Raw genomic sequence first — 17500 nt, 5'->3', positions numbered from 1 at the left:
GTCGACCGGAAGCGTGGAACAGATCGTGCAGTGTCGTAAATCCTCGTACAACTGCGCATGCGCGAACATTTTGCGCATGTGCAGAACGGATCGTGTACCGACAGATCCAATGTCTTTTTGATAATCTACACATTTTTCTTGCGGTAGCCTTTCTACAATAAGCCGTCCAAGTTGATGAGCAGACAGATTAGCTAGCTAGTTGATAAGTTGTCTACTTCCACTTTATAAACAGCTAACCATAGCAGCTAACGTTAACGTTACATCCCTGCTGGAGCGTCAGCTACTTTAGCGATGTTTAACGTTAGCTACATAAAGTTAGAGGTCGAGGGGTGTGGCGATGACATCATCGATACGCACGTATGCGGTTTCGCCGTCCAAACGAAGCCAAAAGGGAGCCGTTTTTGAATGTTTTCACCCTGGAACCAGGTTTCAAAAAAGTGCGTTTTCAGGCATTTTCGTTTGGACGATCGGCCCAAACGATGCAAAACATAAAGCGTCTCCGTGTGGATGGCCCCTATCTGTCCAATCTGAGTTTTCTGTTGCACGACTAAAACGACCTTTGAACATACACGTTCCACCAAAACAAGTTCCTTCCCGAGGCTATTCTGCTGAGGCACCGTGGCTCCGTCCAGAGCTTAGCCCCGCCCACGACTGTTGTGATTGGTTTAAAGAAATGCTAATAAACCAGAGCACGTTGTTCTCCCTTCCAGGAATGCTGTGTGGACTAGACAGACCCTCCTCTGCAGCGCTGTGGAGGAAGGTCTGGCAATGCCAATTGCCTCAGGTGTCTTCTCACATATGATAGCGTTTCCCCGGTTAGGTTCAGGTTGTTCCTGTTTTGAATGGCATTATTTCTGTCAATTTAGGAGTGAATGGGGCCAGGGGGAGGACTGTATAAAGTCTGATAGATTCTGTGAACATCTGCCTCTAACAGCAAACAATGAGCAGACTGCCGCTAAATAACAGTGCAGTCCTTTAAATACAGAGGTTAATGTGAACTGAGCAGCTTCAGGCAGCTTCAGATCACATTCTGCAGCACATGGCGTCACCTGAAGCATAAATAAAGCCTGCAAACATGGAACCATCATAAGGTGTCCTCATGCACGTCACAAGACATACAGTATAGTTCAGCAGCAAGAGGAGAAGGTTTCGACACTTTCAGAGCAGTCAGTGCTTACAGCATGTGTGTATCTCTCTGTTAAACCTGCACGGTATCTCATACCTATGTATTATCTGCTTCTGTGTGTGTGAATGACCGCAGGTCACGATTGCTAAAATTGGCGAAACCCTGTAGAAGTCATCAGGAAATTCATTGTCTCATTAAAGCTAAAATTACACTTTCTGTGTCCGTCTAGCAGTGAGGGTCCACTTGGTGTTAATGTTGTCATCTGCCCGTGTTTGCAAGCGGCTGGTGTGGTAGGGCTGTGTTCTGGCAAGAATCTGGCGATACGATACATATCACGATACATGCACTGCTAGGCACTGCTGCTAGGCACTGCTGCTAGGCACTGCTAGGCACTGTTAGGCACTGCTAGGCACTGTTAGGCACTGCTAGGCACTGCTAGGCACTGCTGCTAGGCACTGCTAGGCACTGTTAGGCACTGCTAGGCACTGCTAAGCACCTCTAGGCACTGCTAGGCACTGCTGCTAGGCACTGTTAGGCACTGCTGTTAGGCACTGCTGCTAGGCACTGTTAGGCACTGTTAGGCACTGTTAGACACTGTTAGGCACTGCTATGCACTGTTAGGCACTGCTAGGCACTGATAGGCACTGCTAGGCACCTCTAGGCACTGCTGCTAGGCACTGTTAGGCACTGCTGCTAGGCACTGTTAGGCACTGCTGCTAGGCACTGTTAGGCACTGCTGCTAGGCACTGTTAGGCACTGCTGCTAGGCACTGTTGGGCACTGCTAGGCACTGCTGCTAGGCACTGTTGGGCACTGTTAGGCACTGCTAGGCACTGTTAGGCGAGGACACTAGTGGTGTCTCAGCATAGCCATCTAGCGGTAGGGGGTTTAAAAAACATAAATGTGAACTACTGTCTTACATGAATATTTTTGCACGTAATCTAAAAAAAATTAATATTGCATTTTTGAATGTGTGAATCAGGGAAAATAAACAAAGACGTGCGTGTCACGCAGGCAGTGTGCAAGCACGCCACGCAGTTGACACGCTCACGCCACGCAGCCAGCGTGTAGCCGGCATTAAACACAAGTTATTTGGTAGAAAACAGGTATGATTCTTTTGGTCCTGGCCAGGTGCAGTCCCATTTGGCACCATGTCTAGTTTAACTTGCCTGGCTCTGCAGCAGACACAAGACTATTGCCATCTGTTAGCGGTTAGCTCAGTATAAAGCTAACACAGCCCCTACATACTGCATGTTGACCGAGCACATTCCTGTGTGTGTGTGTGTGTGTTTTGACAGCTGTCTCTTCTATCTATGGAAGTATATTGATGACAAAAGATTTAAGAGGCCACAAAACAAATTCTGAGCGCTTCTCAGTCTGCAAGTTGACCTTTGAAAGCACACAGGCACAGATCCTTAAGTGCAGAATCAGATTAAAGTGTGCGATCCCGATAGTGATTGAATCTACTCTTTCAATTTTCTCCAGCTGTTTTGGCTTTTGAGCGCAGAAGGAAATGACTTGAGTGAATTGGTCCTGTGTAAAGAACGATAGGCGAATATATGACTTTTTAGGTTATTTACTGTATGTGACTTACATATTTTATGCCCATATACTTATTTTTTCTTTTTAAAGATACTTTTTGGAGCATTTTTAGGCCTCCATTGACAGGACAGATGAAGACATGAAAGGGGAGAGAGAGGGGGAATGACATTAGCAAAGGGCCGCAGGTAGGAGTCGAACCCGGGCCGCTGCGTCAAGGAGTAAACCTCTATATATGGGCACGCGCTCTACCAACGGAGCTATCCGGGCGCCCATGCCCGTTAGAGTCCGGATCGGGCCGAATTTTTCTGTCCGAGCCTGGCCCGTCTGACAGAGCTGTGACCGAGCCCGACAGGCATTAAGATATTTGTGTCCGAGCCCGACACAGTTAAAATCAAATTTTTTAATATGAGAATACTAATGCCATGTATGTGTGTTTGTGTGAAATCTTTAATTAAGCAGCTGTAGGAAGGTGTTCAGAAATGTCAACAGATGAGGTCATCAGCTCACACGGGGCAACAAGCTCACGTTAATAATCTGTTTAATTTAAAATGTTCAACGTGTTAACCTTTCCTGACCGTGGTCAGAACACCAGGGAGACTGGTTACCTCCAGGACCGACGGTATAACATGAATAACATCGGGGTTAAAATCCTGTTTCTGGTGAGCAGATGAATGAACTTGGCTTTCAGTCTGGAGTTTATCTCGGACACCACACACACACGCACGCACGCACGCACGCACGCACGCACGCACGCACACACACACACACACACACACACACACACACACACACACACTGTGTACAAAACTTCAACTTATTCCACCAACTCTGCTCCGGTCGCATCTACACGTCTGCTTCCTCCACACACACACACACACACACACACACACACATATATATATATACACACACACACACACCCACACCCACACACACACCCACCCACCCACCCACACACACACACACACCCACACACACCCACACACACACACACACCCACCCACCCACACCCACACCCACACACACTGAGCTCTCTTAAAGGAGCCGCAGCACCATTTTACAACAAATGCCTTATTGCGCTGATGTGACCGAGCCGACTCGAACATTATTTCTAAATATCTGTCCGGACCCGGTCTGGCCCGTCGGGACCCATCGGGACCCGTCGTGCTCGGTTCGGGTATCCATGCCTTAATGCCCATGTACTTTATCGTTAAGCCTACAGTTTTAATCATTTTGGGCGTGTGGATCTGCGCTGGAGATTGAAGTTCAGCCAATTCTGGGGTCATTAAAAAAAGAAGAAATAAGAAAACCAAATATTTATTACAGAGAATCACACTAGAGATGGAAGTTAAAACAAAGCTAACACGGCTTCTCGGATTTATAGTTAGTGACTATTTTTAAATGAACATGACTCTCAACATTACTCTGCAAAATAGTTTGGTAAGTTAGTGTTGTGGCATTTAGATTTTTAAGATAATACAGACACCAGATACTGCTTTCTGTCTCCGTCTGGCAGTTAAAAAAATAAATCAAACACTGTCTGAGCTTTTATTTTGAAAGTATAAGGAAGGGGGGTCTCACAGGATGACCCTTCACTTCCAGGTCAAGGTGTGTGTGTCTGTGTGTGTCTGTGTGTGTGTGTGTGTGTGTGTGTGTGTGTGTCTGTTTGTGTGTGCGTATGTATCTGTGTGTGTCTGTGTGTGTAATAACTGGCCTGGTAGGTGTGTGTGCGTATGTGTGTCTGTGTGTGTCAGTTTGTCTGTGTGTGTGTGTGTGTTAGTCTGTGTGTGTCTGTGTCAGTGTGTGTGTGTGTGTTAGTCTGTGTGTGTGTGTGTGTCTGTGTCTCTGTGTGTGTGTGTGTGTCTGTGTGTGTGTCTGTGTGTGTGTCTGTGTGTGTGTGTGTGTGTGTGTTAGTCTGTGTCAGTGTGTGTGTGTGTGTGTGTGTGTCTGTGTCTCTGTGTGTGTGTGTGTATGTGTGTCTGTGTGTGTGTGTGTATGTGTGTCTGTGTGTGTATGTGTGTCTGTGTCTGTGTGTGTGTGTGTGTGTGTGTGTGTGTGTGTGAGAGGTCTGTGTGTTTGGATTCTGTGGTTGTTTGCCGCGGTAAAGCCCGTGTTCTCATCTTTCTGTGGTCTGGGGATTGGATAACGCCGTGCATTTGAAGATTGTTTACCAGGAGAAACTGAATGACAGCTGGGACGCCGGTACCTTGCTCAAAGGCATCTCAGCGGTAATACGATACACACCTGATCTGGGAGTTTCTCTGTGGTAACGAGCCAGAATGTTTTTAGTGTCACCTGACTAACTTTCAAGAAGGGCCTAAAAGCCTTTCTTTTTTTTTTAAAGATTATTTTTTGGGGCTTTTTCCTTTATTACATAGAGACAGTGGATAGGCAGAAAGGGGGAGAGAGATGGGGGATGACACGCAGCAAAGGGCAGCGGGTGGGATTCGAACCCGCGCCGCTGCAGGACTCATGGGGCGCCAACATGGGGCGAACGCTCTTACTGGGTGAGCTAGAGGCCGCCCCCAAAAAAAAAGCCTTTCGTTTTAAGCAAGCTTTCTCGTAAATCTTCATTTTTTTTTGATTGATTTGTCAATGAAAAGTGCTCTAGAAATCAAATGTATTTTTATGAACTGTAGTTTATCAGTGTGGATGCTTTATACATACCTGCAAACTAGTCGCTTTTTTCGGCGAAAATCGCCATTTTGAATGGGAAAATGTCATCCACGTGAATCGTGTAGATCTGAAGAGTGCCTTAACGACCGTTATCTACCGGACCGAATAGCAACGCGGATTTCGGTGCCTTATTTAGGTGCCGCTTAAATGCCTGCGCTTCTCTCTGATGCTCTGAAAACGGACGTTAGAGGAACGGAAACATCGCTGCACGTGACGCTAGTTAACACTACACTCGACAGCAGGTAACGTTAGCCTACCGCTAGCTAGTCAACACTACACTCGACAGCAGGTAACGTTAGCCTACCGCTAGCTAGTCAGCACTACACTCGACAGCAGGTAACATTAGCCTACCGCTAGCTAGTCAACACTACACTCGACAGCAGGTAACTTTAGCCTATCAAGAGCTAGTTAACACTACACTCGACAGCAGGTAACGTTAGCCTATCCAGAGCTAGTTAACACTATACTGGACAGCAGGTAACGTTAGCCTATCGTTAGCTAGTTAACACTACACTGGACAGCAGGTAACGTTAGCCTACCACTAGCTAGTCAACGCTACACTCGACAGCAGCTAACGTTAGCCTACCGCTAGCTAGTTAACACTACACTCGACAGCAGGTAACGTTAACCTATCGTTAGCTAGTTAACACTACACTGGACAGCAGGTAACGTTAGCCTACTGCTAGCTAGTTAACGCTACACTCGACAGCAGGTAACGTTAGCCTACCGTTAGCTAGTTAACACTACACTCAACAGCAGGTAACGTTAGCCTACCGCTAGCTAGTCAACACTACACTGGACAGCAGGTAACGTTAGCCTACCGCTAGCTAGTCAACACTACACTCGACAGCAGGTAACGTTAGCCTACCGTTAGCTAGTTAACACTACACTTGACAGCAGGTAACATTAGCCTATCCAGAGCTAGTTAACACTACACTCGACAGCAGGTAACGTTAGCCTACCGCTAGCTAGTCAACACTACACTCGACAGCAGGTAACGTTAGCCTACCGCTAGCTAGTCAACACTACACTCGACAGCAGGTAACTTTAGCCTATCCAGAGCTAGTTAACACTACACTCGACAGCAGGTAACGTTAGCCTCTCCAGAGCTAGTTAACACTACACTCGACAGCAGGTAACGTTAGCCTACCGCTAGCTAGTCAACACTACACTCGACAGCAGGTAACGTTAGCCTACCGCTAGCTAGTCAGCACTACACTCGACAGCAGGTAACATTAGCCTACCGCTAGCTAGTCAACACTACACTCGACAGCAGGTAACTTTAGCCTATCAAGAGCTAGTTAACACTACACTCGACAGCAGGTAACGTTAGCCTATCCAGAGCTAGTTAACACTACACTCGACAGCAGGTAACGTTAGCCTACCGTTAGCTAGTTAAAACTACACTCGACAGCAGGTAACATTAGCCTATCCAGAGCTAGTTAACACTACACTCGACAGCAGGTAACGTTAGCCTATCGTTAGCTAGTTAACACTACACTCGACAGCAGGTAACGTTAGCCTACCATTAGCTAGTCAACACTACACTCAACAGCAGGTAACGTTAGCCTACCGCTAGCTAGTCAACACTACACTCGACAGCAGCTAACGTTAGCCTACCGCTAGCTAGTTAACACTACACTCGACAGAAGGTAACGTTAGACTACCTTTAGCTAGTTAACACTACACTCAACAGCAGGTAACGTTAGCCTATCGTTAGCTAATTAACACTACACTCGACAGCAGGTAACGTTAGCCTATCCAGAGCTAGTTAACACTACACTGGACAGCAGGTAACGTTAGCCTACTGCTAGCTAGTTAACACTACACTGGACAGCAGGTAACGTTAGCCTACCGTTAGCTAGTTAACACTACACTGGACAGCAGGTAACGTTAGCCTACCGTTAGCTAGTTAACACTACACTGGACAGCAGGTAACATTAGCCTTTTTCAGCCCTTCTGAGTTTGCAGGTGTGTTTATAGACACGGACAGTGTCCTCGTGGTGTGCCAGCGAAGGTAACCTCAGTACTTGAACTCAGCCAGAACCACAAGGCACCTAAAAAAACATCCCAAACACGTTAACAATTAAACAAGGAGAAACTCCTAATCAGTGTCATTAGGAGTAATGCCGCTGTCTATTGGATAGTACAGCCCTTAAGTGTCTGAGCTTTAGTGCAAAAAACAGATGCAACAACTGAATATACTTGAATAAAATCACCTATAAGCTGCTAGAAATGGCTAACGTAGAGATAGAACTCAACGTTTAATACTTGCCACTTCCGCTAAAATATGCAACCAAGGGCTGAAACACAAACAAAATGCCTGTAGCGAGCTAAAAACCTTAGATTTAACCAAGGAGGTAAGGGACCATCCGGAAAGTGTAGCTCCTATGGGGAGATTTTGATGCTAACAAGCCATCACCTCCCGTTAGCATCCCATTGACTGCCATTCATTTTGACGTCACTTTGACAGAGAATAACTTTACATCTGAAGAGTTTAAAGACTCTATTTGTCCGTTGTTTATTTCTAAAGAAACACGACAATGTATAAAAGGCTCCATTACCTTGTACCTCACGTTATGTCTCCGTAGCAGACGTTTTTATAAAAATAGGCTAACGATTGGGTCATAACCACGAGACTTGCTGTCTCATAGTAGAGGAATTACCGTATAGTACAGGAGAAGCTCTCAGGCAGTTTGGACTTCCATTAGCTGTTTAAGTTTAATTACTAATGTTAACTATCATTTTAGTGATCAATAATTAGCCTGTGTCTATGTTATCTCCTTACATATACCTACGCTCTCCGTCTCTGCTAGATTGGGAATGATTGAGATTTCTCTTGGCACAGCTACCAGAAGACTTCCAACTTTCAGACAGGTTGCTCACGTCACATCTACGTCTTCAAGCTCAGTTGGAGGCTGCTCAGTAACGCTCAGCCATCACCGGGAAAGAGACTTCACTGGTCTCTGTCGAAGTCTATGGCGTTGCTGTGTCCATTGCTTTCACTGTCTATGGATTTAATATGTCAAATTATTATTTCAGCACATTCTGATTTATCAACTTTCCACTATAACACAAGTGGCATACTGTCAACATGCTTTAGCTTAACTAACAGAATGAAAGTTAGCCTAAAATGGACATTTGTGATGTCAAATGTTGGTCCACACACATTGTTAGGCGTACTAGTGTATACCATAGGATACCAGTCTTCCCACACTTCCTGCTGATGCCTCATCTTATTGCCAACATTCACTTTTGTCTTCCTCAAAGCTCAGTTTTTTAGTTCGGGGGGCTTATAAAAACTTAGTTATAGGTTCTTTACTATATGTTGGTAGTGCATATCACCACACAGCAGCTTTTCTGTTGTTTGCTGGCAGACAGATTTGACAATGAGGCACCTTCAAGCAATACAAAGTCAGTGGAGAGCGATGGTTTTTCCCTTGGGTGTTGGCGGGACTGTATTGCGTCCGTCTGCTAAGCATTGTGTAATTAAATTATAAATAACAGCTGTTGCACAACTGCTCAGAAATGGAGACTTTGAGCTCCAGCAGTGATGATATTTTGCATTTCTTGAGATGAATTTTTGCGGTTGGATCATATTATTTCTAGTTCTTTACAGACAGAGCCACTAAATCGTTGTTGCATATGAGCAGAAGGACATTTCTTTCCTATCCCTGTTTTCCACCTTTATCTGACGGCCTTTGTTGTTACGGGTGACTTCAGTAAGAAGATATGGATGATGTCATTCCTCAATCTTAATCACATAACGTCATTCAACAGACGTGGATTTAATTAGTCAAATGTGACATGCATCTTAAGGGTTTTTTTGCATTGCGCAAAGTTACATCTTTGGTGTGTAAGAAGGAACAGAAACTGTAAATTGTGCAAATATCCTGCATTTAAATTTGGACTTTGATAAAAAAAAAAAAGCTTTTCAGTGGCTGGCCCAACACTTCTTTAAGAAAATAGATTAATGTGATTTTTCTATCATCTGACCAAATTTTAACCACCTGTTGTGAGGCCTCTCTCCCTCTCTCTCTCTCTGTCTCTCTCTCTCTCTCTCTGTCTCTCTCTCTCTCTCTCTCTCTCTCTCTCTCTCTGTCTCTCTCTCTCTCTGTCTCTGTCTCTCTCTCTGTCTCTGTCTCTGTCTCTCTCTCTCTGTCTCTCTCTCTGTCTCTCTCTCCCTCCCTCTCTCTCTCTCTCTGTCTCTCTCCCTCCCTCTCTCTCTCTCTCTCTGTCTCTCTCTCCCTCCCTCTCTCTCTCTCTCTCTCTCTCTCTCTCTCTCTCTCTCTCTCTCTCTCTCTCTGTCTCTCTCTCTCTCTGTCTCTCCCTCTCTCTCTCTCTGTCTCTCTCTCTCTCTGTCCCTCCCTCCCTCCCTCTCTCTCTGTCTCTCTCTCTCTCTCCCTGTCCCTTCCTCCCTCCCTCTCTCTCTCTGTCTCTCTCTCTCTGTCTCTCGCTCTCTGTCTCTCCCTCTCTCTCTGTCTCTCTCTCTGTCTCTGTCTCTCTCTCTGTCCCTCCCTCCCTCTCTCTCTCTCTCTCTCCCTCTCTCTCTCTCTCTCTCTCTGTCTCTGTGTGTTTGCGTGTGGGGCTACATCAGATTGAGTTTACATCAAATTAAATTACATGTGACTTCATTATATTATATTTCAGTAAACAGATGAATGCTCTGCACTGTCTGGATAGCTCTAATCGTGTTTGTGCTCCAATTCGGAACTGCTCCTGCATCTGTGACGCATTTTTGGGTTTCTTCCTCTAAATCTTTTCACACATGTTGTGCCATATTTTTGGCTCCTGCTTTTCTGGAGCATTGACTGTAATTCTTACTGACGGAATATTCTTGTAACACTCAAACGGATATCTCGAGTCTGTGGATGACTGCAGTTTTCGGCGATAATGTTAAGGAGTGACCATGAGAACAGGATCTGAGCTAAAAACATACCATAACTTTTGTCACAATCAGCTGATTTTGAAAGCAGGTTCCTCTAGTCTTGTTCTCTGGGGATTCCACATGACTGATTTCCCCGGTGACCGAGGAACAGCTGACGTCTTTGGCATCATGGGGCTTTTTCAAAGCATGTGCACAGCGCACACACACACACACACACACACACACACACACACACACACACACACACACACACACACACGCACAGATCACAAGACGATCTACTGAGTGCTGACTAGTTCTAATGGAGGCTTCCTTAGGTCAACTGTGTGCGTGTTTTTGAGATTGTGGAGGTGAGGAGTTTGCTCCATCCCTGCTGACTGGTCAGTTGGTCAATCAATCAATAATTGGACAACAAAAAAGGCGCTGGCCTTTTGGAAAAGTGATCTGTTTCACATGTTCCTTTTGTTTTAGAATAAAAAACCTCAGGATTTTGCAACATGACATCATGACTTCAATATGAAAGAATTCAGTGAGAAATATATTTTTTTAAATACTCCCCAAAGTCACTGCACAACAGTAATATTTTCTGCAAAGAGTATGCATTACCTCAAATTCACCTAAGGCAATGATTAGACTAAAAAGAACATTTAAAAGTTAACCTAAAAAAGCCTAAGGATGCTGTAAACAAACTACTAATTCCCAAGTGCCCTGCCTACTAAAGGGTGAATGTATATATATAGTTACAAGTAACAAGTCAACCCAGTTTACACGCCACGTTATCTGTACACATTTTTGAGCTATTTGCGTGTATGTTTACGCCGTATACAGCGGACGGGTTGGGTTTAGGAAACGTGACACGCGGGACCCGATCCCCGGTCTCCTGGGTGAAAGTCCTGTGTTTGACCCATCCACCACCCCAAACAACCTCCCTACGCTGATTTTCGAGGCTTTCATACTACTCGCTACCGTTCTTTTCTCAGGAGAACTTGCCGTAAATTGGCACGCAATCACAAGGTAATGTTAAGGCCCGGACACACTGAGCCGATAACCGGCCGTCTGACAGTCTGGCGAGGTCGGTGACTCGAGTCTGTTCGGTGTGCTCCGTGCCGACGTCCGTTGGAGGAGCCGTCGGCTTTAATTTTGGCCGATTTGACTTGTTGAATCGGCCAGTGAGCAGTCGGACTCAAGGACCAATCTGATTGGTGGAGCGCTAACCCTTGACTAGCGAATCAGTGCACTTATGTTTAGAGGTGCAACGATGAATCAATTAGTTGTCACCTATTAAATTAATCGCCAACTATTCTGATAATCGATTCATCGTTTGAGTCATTTTTTTATTAAAAAAAAATACGATTTCTCTGATTCCAGCTTGTTAAATGTGAAGATCTTCTAGTTTCTTCTCTCCTCTGTGACAGTAAACTGAAGATCTTTTGAGTTTTGGACAGAACAAGACATCTGAGGACGTCCTCTTAGGCTTTGGGAAACTCTGATCCACATTTTTCACCATGTTTTGACATTTTTATAGATCAAACAACTAATCAATTAATCGAGAAAATAATCCACAGATTAATCGACTATGAAGATAATCGTTAGTTGCAGTCCTACTTATGTTAAAACACTTACTGGAAATGACGAGCGGGATGAGCGTGACTAGAGCCTCTCAAAATCTGATGAAAATCTTTTAAACTGACTTTTGTTGATCTGAAATGAAGACAGATTCAGCAACTGCACGGCCTATTTCTCTCTTCAAATGTTTTCAGAAACACGTTTCGGTGAACTATTTTAGTAAAATATGAGATCGTATTCTGAACGAGCCGCCATTATGGTCTGGCTTTGAAATTCGGGAGAAGCCAGACCTACGTGGCGCGTTCATCATTTCCGGTTTTCATCTTTTGGGCGACAATACAGATTAGCGCCTGTTGTTATGGAGACGTATTACGTCTCGCGCACGAGCAGAACGTACGCTCAAGTCGGCGTCTCTTCGTGTGTTCTGAGGAACTTTTTGGACCTCGGGGAGCCGACTGATCAGTCCGACTGACTTTTCTGCGGTCTGGTTGGTGTGTCAGAGCCTTTAGGAGTAGTACCTAGGGTAATATTAGGTTTATTTTTCAACCTGGACCCTATTTCTCCATGCATTTGTGTCTAATAGACTGATGTGAACAAAACTCTTTGACGTTGGTCCAATATTGAGCAGGAACGCAATGACCGGCCCTCGCTAACGGGGCTGCAATGTAACCTAATGGGGTAATTGTGCACGCTCTGTTTTTGTCCATTAGGCTAGGATTGTTATTTAAGTGCTCATGTTATGCTCTTTGGCTTTTCCCCTTTCCTTTATTGTAATATATATCTTTTTGTGCACATTATAGGTTTACAATGTGAAAAAGTCCCCCCCAAAGGGACTTACCATCTCCAGCAGAAAATACTGTTCACAAACTGCTCCAAACAGCTCTATTGTAGTCCAGCCTTTACTTCAGAGACAAACGTGGTCACTTTGGAACACACGTTATAATGCTCACCTAGCTGCTAGCATGGCACGCCCTCATACTCTGCTTCTGACTGGCTAGTAGTCCTTACCTAGCTACTGTCATGGCACGCCCTCATACTCTGCTTCTGACTGGCTAGTAGTCCTTACCTAGGTACTGTCAGGGCACGCCCTCATACTCTGCTTCTGACTGGCTAGTAGTCCTTACCTAGCTACTGTCAGGGCACGCCCTCATACTCTGCTTCTGACTGGCTAGTAGTCCTTACCTAGCTACTGAGCATGTGCGACTGCCAACAAAGATGTTCCAGCAGTGAGAGGTCTCACTCTGTAGCTAAAACAGAGACCTGAACACAGGGTGAAAAGAGGAGCTGCAGCAATGTGCAGTACAACAAAAATATGGTGTTTTTTTGAAAATTAAACCATGTTAACCTATTCTGGTACAACCTCTAAATACAATTATGAACCTGAAGATGAGCATAATATGAGCACTTTAAAAGAAAAGCTATTAAATATGAAATATTTTCCCTTGTCACCTCTTTAGATTTAACTTGCAGGTTCAATCAAGTTTGTCTACGTGACGGTCACATTCAGAGTGACACCAGAGTTTAGGAAGTAGAGTTGGAGGAAAAGAAAACACAGGAAACTAGTGAATTGAGAGGAATTAATACACACAAACACACACGCAGACGTTTGTGAAAGAGCCACATTATGAGCCGTGAGGAGGAGAGTGAAGCTGGAAAATCTGGGTTTAGTAGGAGGGTGAACAGTCCTCTCTCTGTCTCTCTGGCGTTGTCTTTGGAAAATGGAGGGAAACCAAATGACTGGAGTAGCTTTTTATTTTCCACCCAGAGGAGTATATAATGGATTTTTTTGTCTAGTCATTCACACTTCACACACAAGTATGGAAACAACATTGAGCAAAGCCAATCAGGAACCACTTTCTGCTTTGTACTGATTGCTAAATATGGCAAATTGAACATTAGCCTAGAAATCTAGACCACCCTAGCGGCAGCAAATGTAATCTGCAGCCAGGGTCGTCTAGCAACTCTCCGTTGGCTTGCGAGCTGGAAAAACCAAATTCTGCTCAGGCCAATCACGTCGTGTATAGAGTGGGTGGGCGGGGCTTATGGCTGCTGCTGCTGGTGAACAGCGGTCTTTGGAATCGGCTTTGGCCGCGACTCTGGAAGACTTGGAGTTCAGCTTTTCTTTGAGAAAAGAAAGAACGGCTCTGAAGTCATTCTTAAAAAAGGAAGATGTGTTCAGAGTTTAAAGTTTAATCTCTGAACACACGTTCAGAGACTATCTGTGTGTATGTCACGCTGTATACAGCGGATGTAAACGTACACGCTACTTGGCGTCTTATCGCTGTCTTGCCGCGAGAAGAAAGCGACGGTTGAGTTTAGGAAACGTGCCACGTGGGACACGATCCCCGGTCTCCTGGTGAAAGTCCTGTGTGTGACCCATCCTCCCCCCCCCCCCGACCAACCTCCCTACGCAGATTTTCGCCCTTTCATACTACTCGCTACGGCGTCAATTCACACGCAATCTCAAGGTAATGTAAGTCAATGGAGGCCGAACGGCGTTGATAAACACTTGATAACACGGCAATAATGGCAGACGGATTTGCGTGTCATACATACGTCACTTCATGAGATCACGCTGACGTGGATGTCATGTTCAGACGTCCACATACTTTTGAGTATTTGAGTATTAAGTGTACTTACAGGAGACTGCACACACACACAAAGAGCTTGCTTAATCAAATGTCACACGTCTCTTTCATTCTGTACTGATGAACTCCAACGTATAATTGATCCAGCGTCTTCAGAGCCGTGAATCAACAGCACATTAAAACCAGAACAAAACAAAATGTGAAAATCAAAAACAAACTCACTCCCACACTGAGTCTGTCTGATCTCGTCAGGTTGCATTTTTCCCCTTCAGTCGATTCTGAGATCCATTAGACATGTCTGAACACAAAAGCAACAAACGCCTACACAGTTTAGCACCTGGCTACCACACACACACACACACACACACACACACACACACACACACACACACATACACACACATACATACACACACACACACACAGGTTTGTGGCACTATCTTTGTAGGGACCCGTCATGGACATAATGCATTCCCTAGCCCCTTACCCTAACCTTAACCATCACCACTAAATGCCTAACCCTTAACCCTTACCCTCACCCTAACCATAACCTAATTCTAACCCTAATCCTAAAACCAAGTCTTAACCCTCAAACAGACCTTTAAACTTGTGGGGTCCAGCATTTTGGACCCACAAAGCTGTCGGGACCCCACAAGTATACTGGACTCCAGGTTTTTGGACCCCACAATATAGTTAAACAAGATAACACACACACACACACACACGCAGGCACGCACATACACACACACGCACACACACATGCATGCACGCACGTGTGCGCACACACACACACACACACACACACACACACACATAGGCTCTGTCACACACGTTGTAATTATGTGTTGCTAAATGAATATTTATGCTGTTAAACCGGGCTGGGCAGTATACGGTGATACTACAGATTTTGAAATAGCATTGCGTGTGAATAAAGCTGCAGTCTCAGTGCAGCTACAAATAAAAACGCCGTCAGATACATGTTATACCTTAGAAAGTACAGGATAAATGGGTTTTATTGCATTTTGGGTTTTATACTTGTAGTTTTATTGATGGTGAAAGTTTAGTGACAGTTACACCATGCAGGGAACACGTTGACACCACTGAAAGTTATTTGTAAAAGAAAACGAAAGCTAATAGTAAAATGATTGCCCTCACTGACTACATTTACATGCACATAATATTTTGGTTGTCATCCTTATTCCGAAAAAGACAATTTTCCAACTCCGCTGTTTCCCTGACTAATGAAAATTAATATTTCACTACTATTCCTGTTTATATGCAGCAGTACAAAATAGGATTTTTTTCCCTTACGATCAGAGCTAGAGCTGTAATTGGGTGTTAAAAGTTCGGCCCGAGCCCGACAAGTACATTTTGATTGACAGCTTTTTAAAAGCCCGAACCCGTTTACAGCCCAACATTATTCAAATGTCGCACGCACACATCAGCTCTTTCGCTTTTTGTCAAAAATGAGTAATTTATACATTTTTTAACATAATTTATTCATGACTAACGGAGGCTAGAGGCCACTTGGAAGTTGGAACAAAGAAATGAAATACGTCCTCCAGAGGCCAGCCTCCGTTTCTCTTCCTCAGCACCCATGTTCACGCTAATCAAACGCATCACCTGACCGCTCATTTACCACGCAACCTGGAGCGCAAGCCCGGGAAAAGATCTTCAGCTCTAACTAGAGATGCACCGATAGACCGGCCGGTGATCGGAATTGGCCGGTTTTCACGTGCTCGGCCATGACCGGCGACCGGCAGGTCAGTCTGACATATGGTGATTTCATGCCGGTCAACGCTACAATTAACTGACAACATAAGTTATACCAGTTACAGTTCTCAAGGACGCACGCACACACGGACGCCACAGCACGGACGCCACAGCACGGACGCCACAGCAGTCTCTTTTTCCTTTCTCTCAACTTTTCCGCCGTGTGTGGTGCGTACCCGCTCGCGGTGTGAAGCTCGTGTCGGCGCTATTCTCCACATGTAGGAACCTGGTGAATTAACCTGCAACATGTCAGCTGTTTGGGAATTCTTCAGCGTGTGTGCAGAAGATAACAAGTTTACAATATGCAACACCTGCAAGGAGAAAGTAGGGCGTGGAGGGACGACACCAAAAACCTAAATCACATTTCTTTAGTTGATATTGATGTGAAAAGAAGGAAATGGTTCTAACATTGCTCTTTAGATGTGTGTTAATGTCCCACACCAGGAGTAATTTATATAGTTCTATTTTATAGTGATCCATTATCTGGTCAAAACATGTTCTATTAAAGAAAAGACAGAAAATAAATATGTGTGTGTGCTGTAAAGTGGTTAGAAAAAATGAAATCGGAATCGGCTAAAATCGGTATCAGCTGGTCTAACTCAAAGAAAATCTGAAATCGGAATCGGCCTAGAAAGTTGTAATCGGTGCATCTTCAGCTCTAATCACAGCCTTCTTTCATTCCTTCGACCACCTTCTTGAAAACGTCAGCGTTGCGATGTTTGTGCATATCCAAAAACCTGTTCACGTCTTTCATAATGTTTAAAAGTAGGTGTGTTTCTCCTTCTTTTGTCTTTGGGCATGCATCTCTACGGCAGCCCTGTAATCTGGTTGGTTGGCTGGTTGGTTTGCGTTAGAGGGTGACAATTTTTCAGGACTCCCGTGGGTCAGTTTCACTGTTGGTAACGTGATAGGGACGGAATAGGGCATAGAAATCAACGGGAGCGGGACGGAGCCGGAGATTAAATTAAAAATGACGCTGCAAGTGCGCCCAAAGATTGTGAGGCATTCCTAGGCTACTTAGTATGTGGAAGGCAGCGATTCTTCTAATCTACCCTAAATCGATAAATTTGTGTTTTCAGTGTGAGAAGATCTCCGTTAGGAATTACGTAATGAAATGTACTAGACCTGCAGGTAATGCCTGTTACCTAGACCTGCAGGTAATGCATGTTACCTAGACCTGTAGGTAATGCATGTTACCTAGACCTGCAGGTAATGCATGTTACCTAGACCTGCAGGTAATACATGTTACCTAGACCTGCAGGTAATGCATGTTACCTAGACCTGTAGGTAATGCATGTTACCTAGACCTGTAGGTAATGCATATTACCTAGACCTGTAGGTA

At 44.8% G+C, this 17500-nt stretch overlaps 1 protein-coding gene and 1 long non-coding RNA gene across 4 annotated transcripts in view; one reads left to right on the top strand and one right to left on the bottom strand.

Annotated features, from left to right (window-relative positions):
• LOC116053770 overlaps positions 1-16042 on the bottom strand; it is a 22385-nt gene extending 6343 nt beyond the window's left edge. The window contains exon 1 of the long non-coding RNA XR_004105929.1: positions 15697-16042. This is a non-coding gene — a long non-coding RNA (uncharacterized LOC116053770). The remainder of the gene's footprint in view (positions 1-15696) is intronic.
• Positions 1-17500, top strand: part of mtss1 (MTSS I-BAR domain containing 1) — a 105316-nt gene that overhangs the window by 44176 nt on the left and 43640 nt on the right. The gene's annotated exons all lie outside the window — the stretch shown is intronic.

This window comes from Sander lucioperca, chromosome 6 (assembly GCF_008315115.2).
Source record: "Sander lucioperca isolate FBNREF2018 chromosome 6, SLUC_FBN_1.2, whole genome shotgun sequence".
NCBI classification, from domain to species: domain Eukaryota; kingdom Metazoa; phylum Chordata; class Actinopteri; order Perciformes; family Percidae; genus Sander; species Sander lucioperca.
Note: the sequence above shows the minus strand (reverse complement) of the source record. Positions and strands in the feature narration are given on the sequence as shown.